Raw genomic sequence first — 7,443 nt, 5'->3', positions numbered from 1 at the left:
GATTTACAGCACTGATAGAAGTGAACTTCACTTGATATTTACATTTGTAAGATATTTAATTTAATTTATTTTAATTATTTTATATGATTATATAATAAATATATATATATATAACATTTTCAAAATTTTTTGTAATATATTTAAATAAATTTGTAAAACAAAATATTTTTAAATTTATTTGTAAGATATTTTTTTAAAAAATATTTAAATTATTTTATATTTTATATAATTATATATTAAATATATGTAAATGTTCATGTAAAACCATTAACACATTTATGTAAAAACATTTATACGTAATGTAAAAGCATTTATGCCTTCATGTAAATCTGTAAAAGAATAAAAAAACAAGCGCTACCAGGTGAAGTTAGCTTCACCTGGGTATTTAAAGCGCTCAAATTAGTGAAACAAGCACTACCAGGTGAATATTGCTTCACTCAATATTTACAGTGTTGATAGAAGTGAAGCAAACTTCACTTCTTTATATTAAATTTGTAAGATATTTAAATGAATTTACTTTAATTATTTTATATGATTATATATTAAATATATATATAAATATGTTCAAATTTTTTAGTAATATATTTAAATAAATTTGTAAAACAAAATCATTTAAAATTTATTTGTAAGATATTTTTAAAAAAAAATATTTATATTATTTTATATTTTATATAATTATATATTAAATATATGTAAATGTTCATGTAAAACCACTAACACATTTATGTAAAAACATTTATACGTTAATGTAAAAGCGTTTATGCCTTCATTTAAGTCTGCAAAAAATAAAAATAAAAACAAGCGCTACCAGGTGAAGCTAGCTTCACCTGGGTATTTACAACGCTCAAATGAGTGAAACAAACACTACCAGGTGAAGCTTGCTTCACTCAATATTTACAGCGTTGATAGAAGTGAAGCAATTCAAAATTTTTTGTAATATATTTAAATAAATTTGTAAAACAAAATATTTTAAAATTTATTTTTAAGATATTTAAAAAAAATATATTTAAATTATTTTATATTGTATACAATTATATATTAAATATATATAAATGTTTATGTAAAACCATTAACACATTTACGTAAAAGAATTTATATGTTCATATAAAAGTATTTATGTCTTCATGTAAGTCTTCAAAAGAATAAAATAAATAAAAACAAGTTACCAGGTGAAGCTTGCTTCACCTAATAGCGCTTGTTTTTTTTGTTTTTTTTTTGCAGATTTACATGAAGGCATAAATGTTTTTACATGAACGTATAAATGTTTTTACATAAATATGTTAGTGGTTTTAATATATAATTATATAAAATATAAAATAATTTAAATATATATATTTTCTAAATATCTTAAAAATAAATTTTAAAATATTTTGTTTTACAAATTTATTTAAATATATTAAAAAAAATTGAATATTTTGTTTTACAAATTAATTTAAATATATTTACAAAATAATTTAAATATCTTACAAATGTAATATCTAGTGAAGTTTGCTTACTTTTATCAGCGCTGTAAATATTGAATGATGCAAGCTTCACCTGTTAGTGTTTGTTTCACACATTTGAGTGCTGTAAATACCCATTTGAAGCTACCTTCACCTGATAACGCTTGTTTTTTTATTCTTTTGCAGATTTACATGAAGACATAAATGTTTTTACATGAACGTATAAATGTTTTTACATAAATGTGTTAGTGGTTTTACATGAACATTTACATATATTTAATATATAATTATATAAAATATAAAATAATTTAAATATATTATTTTTTAAATATCTTACAAATAAATTTTAAAATATTTTGTTTTACAAAAATTTTTAAATATATTACAAAAAAAAATTGAACATGTTGTTTTATATATATATATATATTTAATATATAAACATATAAAATAATTAAAGTAAATTCATTTAAATATCTTACAAATTTAATATCAAGTGAAGTTTGTTTCACTTCTATCAGTGCTGTAAATATTGAGTGAAGCAATCTTCACCTGGTAGTGCTTGTTTCACTCATTTGAGCACTGTAAATCCATAGGTGAAGCAAGCTTCACCTGGTAGTGCTTGTTTATTTTTTTATTTTTTTGCAGACTTACATGAATGTATAAATGTTTTTACATGAACATATAAATGTTTTTACATAGATGTGTTAATGATTTTACATTAACATTTATATATATTTAATATATAATTATATAAAATATAAAATAATTTAAATAATTTTTTTAAATATCTTACAAATAAATTTTAAAATATTTTTTTTTACAAATTTATTTATATATTACAAAATTTTTTGAAAATGTTATATATATATATATATTTATTATATAATCATATAAAATAATTAAAATAAATTAATTTAAATATCTTACAAATGTAAATATCAAGTGAAGTTTACTTCACTTCTATCAGTGCTGTAAATATTGAGTGAAGCAAGCTTCACCTGGTAGTGCTTCACTTCTATCAGTGCTGTAAATATTGAGTGAAGCAAGCTTCACCTGGTAGTGCTTGTTTCACTCATTTGAGCGCTGTAAATACCCAGGTGAAGCAAGCTTCACCTGGTAGCGCTTGTTTTTATTCTATTGCAGACTTACATGAAGACATAAATGCTTTTACATGAACATATAAATATTTTTACATAAATGTGTTAATGGTTTTACATGAACATTTATATATATTTAATATATAATTATATAAAATATAAAATAATTTAAATAATTTTTTTTAAATATCTTACAAATAAATTTAAAAATATTTTGTTTTACAAATTTATTTAAATATATTACAAAAAAAATTTGAATATATTGTTATATATATATATATTTAATATATAATCATATAAAATAATTAAAATAAACTAATTTAAATATCTTACAAATGTAAATATCAAGTGAAGTTTGCTTCACTTCTATCAACGCTGTAAATATTGAGTGAAGCAAGCTTCACCTGGTAGTGCTTGTTTCACTCATTTGAGCGTTGTAAATACCCAGGTGAAGTTAGCTTCACCTGATAGCGCTTGTTTTTTTTTTTTTGCAGACTTAAATGAATGCATAAATGTTTTTACACTAACGTATAAATGTTTTTACATAAATGTGTTAGTGGTTTTACATGAACATTTACATATATTTAATATATAATTATATAAAATATAAAATAATTTAAATATTTTTTTTAAAAATATCTTACAAATAAATTTTAAAATATTTTGTTTTACAAATTTATTTAAATATATAAAAAAAAATTTGAACATGTTTATATATATATATATATATATTTAATATATAATCATATAAAATAATTAAAGTAAATTCATTTAAATATCTTACAAATTTAATATCAAGTGAAGTTTGCTTCACTTCTATCATATAAACTGTTTTTACATGAATGTATTTTATATTTACCTGAGTGAATATATATCAATCAGTTTTACATGGACAACCTTATATAAAACAGTGTAGACTGTCTCTTCAAAGGTCATGTAAAACAGAGTGAAGCGAATGAAGTTTCACTCATTTCTGTTTCTGCTGAACCCGGAATAAAATACGGGTTCCGGGTTCTCTTTCTTCCTTTTCAACCCAATTTTAATTTATTAATATAATAATAATACTGAGTTTTGATTGGTCCGCAACAGGGGAACACCCAATTTGGTAGCAGAAGATCTTATCTGCAAACCAAGAGTGCAAATTTAGCAATCCGGATCTTCTGGCGGATTTAGTGGCCGCCAATTGCCTCCATTTGGCTACTCATATCTCACCATGGCGGCGGTAAGCTTTCTATGTGGATTCACGGAGCTATCTTCCATCATCGTCGGCCACAAGGGACCACTGGAACGAGTCTGATACTACTTTTCCTCTGGTATATCCTCTTCCATAACTCGTCGCAAGACGATTCAACTCATTTTATAGCATTTGTGATTATGTGTATGCATTTACTCAACTGATAATAGATATGAACTGTTTCTAGGTACAGTTGTCAGTGCTAGATGATATATATATTCATACAGACCACAATTTTAATAAAGGGTTTTAATTAAGTTAATACATTATTGCTGACAATCTCAGTTAAATCATGGTCAACGTTCAATAATGAATACTTTTCTATATACGATAATAATTACTACTGTTTCCTATATAGGATTCACTTAGTTTAGATCAAGTTGAGGCTTGTGCGAAAGAAGAATATATTATTGGAAAAAAATCTAAGGTTTCTTCTTCTTAAAAAAATATAAAGATAAGGTATTCAATTTCTAATCTTAAATCATTGAGATGCGTTCTATTATCCTAGAATATGTTTCACAAATTCAGATGCCATTCTTTTCTTGGCCTTCAGGCTAGAGGCACACTTTTTTTTGTTACATTTATGTCTAAATTATTAACCAACAACTTTCCCATTCCTTACACTTGTGGATGTTGATGATGATGATTTTTGGGAATAAGAATGTTCTACCGTAGCAAGAATCTTTCAATTTAGTAAAAACTCACCTTACTTTTGATGTCTAAATGCTCTAGTCTACTCCATCTTGGCAAATGAATACCATCCTGTTCCATCTTTTCTAGGTAATTGTAGCAAGAATTTTATTGATAGCGGTTAGGGTTTACAATATAAAAGGGTATGCAACCTAGAGACTAAGGGGAGACCTAGAGGAAAGGGGGAGGGAGACTAGACAATCACTGATAAATTCATTCATTCCCCTGATTGTAACATTACCTTTATTCGATACATGCTTACCTATACCGTTCCGGTGTGCCTAACGCGTGACAGTAATATTTGAACAGATGTTTTATCCTTGGAGTTGTCGGGTGATGATTTTGTAACTTAGGATATCTTTCACAAATTTTTCATTTCGTCATTTGAGGCATTGTTGAGTTTCTATAGACTTTGATTAGACCTTTGTTGTATTTCCTGGTTGACCGTATGGTTTTGGATTGACTTTGACAATTGTTCTTATTTGTACAAAAATATTAAAGATTAGTAAAAATATAACATTGAGAAATAGGTGAGTTAGTTACACAGATGCATGTTTACCTAATTCCCTGTTTCTTATTTAACTAATAGTTTGATATCATAAAATATTTCTCTCTATTTGAGTTGACTTTCCTACTTTCTTTAGTTGTTTATAATTTTATGTCGCATTTTTATTGTCGTGCATTTTAAGTTGGGTGGGGTGTCAAAAAAGAAGTGCACATTTAAATAGATTTGTTTGACTAGATCTGATCTCAGTTTTGACAAAAAAAATGATGTACTTGTACGCTTATTTGATGCTGATATATTCAGGCTCTCTTAATGGAACCTTATTAATCTATCTACTTTTAGCTTGTTAACTATTATGTACCATCACTTGAATTTAATATACACTTGAGTTTGATCCAGGTTCAAACTAGTACAGTTCATGCAATTTTATTTGATTTGTCTGGTGACTTGAAGCATTGTTTTATGTTTAGAACAAACCTTGGTTTCATAACATTGAACACTGGCAAGAATCTTTCTATTCAGGAAAAAAATAATGCACCTGACTAGGTAAATACTATAGTTTGCTCCATTTTGGCAAATGACTACCAGCCTGATACATCTTTTCTAGGTAGTATTTACTAAGATTCATTTTCCTTTGAGTTGATTTGTGATTTTACTTTATGGCTTATGCCTTATGCAACAATGTTATATTAAAGATGTTTTCTTTCCAACAGGTTTCCTGCGTAATATTCAAGATGACTTTAGATCACACAATTTCTGTAATCTCTGAGAAAAGAATTTTAAAATGTGATATAGAGAAAATATTCTAAAAATCTAATAACTTAGTGAAGGAGAGGCATTCACGTTTGATTGGCCTTTAGGCTAGAGGCACACTTTTTATACATTTATGCCTAAATTATTAACCAAAAACTTTCTCATTCTTTATACCAGTGGATGTTGATGATGTTTGGGGATCCAAACATTCTACAGTAGCAAACATATTTATTTTAGCATTATGCACCTTACTTTTGCTGTTAGTGAAATGCCTGATACATCTTTTTTAGGTAATATATTAAAAAATGAATTTGCCTTGTAGTTGTCTTGTGATTATTTTGAAACCTAGGATATCTCATATCTTTCATTAATTTTTCTTTTTGTCATTTGTGGCATTGTTAAATGGATTCCTCAACTGGATGTCGAGTTTCTATAGAGTTTTATTAGACCTGCGTGGACATCTTTCCTTTTCTTTCTTTTTGTACAAGTTATGTGTTAGGTTGACTTGGATAACTGTTCAAAAATTAAAGGAAAATTATAGATGTAATACAGATTGTCATCAAGATGGTGTAAATGGTCTAAAAAGACAACATGAACCTTGGATGTAAGAAAACTCAATGGTAGGTAGGGGCATTCCGAGAATCAAACTCGGGACCTATCGCACCCAAAGCGAGAATCATACCACTAGACCAAATGCCCATATCTGAAAATTGAGCTAAACACTAAAGAAGAATGTTCACAAGAGGCTTAAACATTGGTCATTCATTAAAATTATTAACCAATAACTTTCTCATTCTTTAACATTAAATGCACCTTACTTTTGATATTAGTGAAATAACTGATACATCTTTTCTAGGTTATATTTGTAAAGATGCTTTAGTCTTGGTTGTATTGTGTTTATTTTGTATCCTAGGATATTTTTTCATCAAGTTCTTTTGTCATTTGTACTACTGTTCAATGGATACCCTATCAACTGGTTGTTGGGTTTCTGTTAAGTTTTGTTTTGTGACCCGGGTTTATTATCGTGGATTGTTAGCACAATCCCTAACAGTCATGACTATTTTAAATCAAAGCATTCTTAGTAGGAATTAAATCTGAGACCTTTGGTTTCTATTGAAATTTTTCGGACCAATATAATTTATTGGTTATATCAAAACATTCTTAGTAGGATATCTTTTCATTAAATTCTTGTCATTGGTACCCTATTCAACGTGTTGTTTGGGTTTCTATTGAATTTCATTAGACCTGCAAAATTTATTGGTTAAAAATCTTTTTTTTCGGCAACGACACAATTATTTCATTAGATTTGTTTTTCTGCCTACAGGTCTAATGCAGATTGTCATCTAAATGGTGTAAGTATTCTAAAGACAACATGAACCTCAAATCTAAGAAGAAAAGATAGATCATTTTTCAAAAGATGGGGCATTCCGAGAATCGAACTCGGGACCTCTCGCACCCAAAGCGAGAATCATACCACTAGACCAAATGCCCAGATGCTAAATTCAGACAATGATGTAAAGAAGCTTAGACTTAAGTCATTTAAAAGTTCTATGTGGTCTTTGGAGCTTAACATTGCCAATAGATTTGAAGCAGGTAAGTTCATCTTGATCTACATTTCAAGAAGTCCTTTCAATTTGCTGATTCATGACTTTGGGTTATCTTGTATTATTAGTATTAAGGAAGATGATGGCTTTCTAGAATATCGTAGAATGGTTCATGTTG

General features: G+C 27.0%; 1 long non-coding RNA gene and 1 other non-coding gene across 3 annotated transcripts in view; one reads left to right on the top strand and one right to left on the bottom strand.

Moving 5' to 3' along the window:
* The first annotated feature begins 3,676 nt into the window (after nt 1-3,676).
* The window catches only part of LOC124937473, a 9,021-nt gene continuing 5,254 nt past the window's right edge, over nt 3,677-7,443 (top strand). For both annotated transcript variants that reach the window (XR_007099363.1, XR_007099362.1), the window contains exons 1-2: nt 3,677-3,852; nt 7,046-7,314. This is a non-coding gene — a long non-coding RNA (uncharacterized LOC124937473). The remainder of the gene's footprint in view (nt 3,853-7,045; nt 7,315-7,443) is intronic.
* Nucleotides 7,141-7,212, bottom strand: TRNAP-UGG. The gene has a single exon. It is a non-coding gene; the product is annotated as a tRNA-Pro (tRNA).

Source organism: Impatiens glandulifera, chromosome 5 (genome assembly GCF_907164915.1).
Source record: "Impatiens glandulifera chromosome 5, dImpGla2.1, whole genome shotgun sequence".
In the NCBI taxonomy this organism is placed as follows: domain Eukaryota; kingdom Viridiplantae; phylum Streptophyta; class Magnoliopsida; order Ericales; family Balsaminaceae; genus Impatiens; species Impatiens glandulifera.
This window is presented reverse-complemented; position numbering and strand designations above follow the sequence as displayed.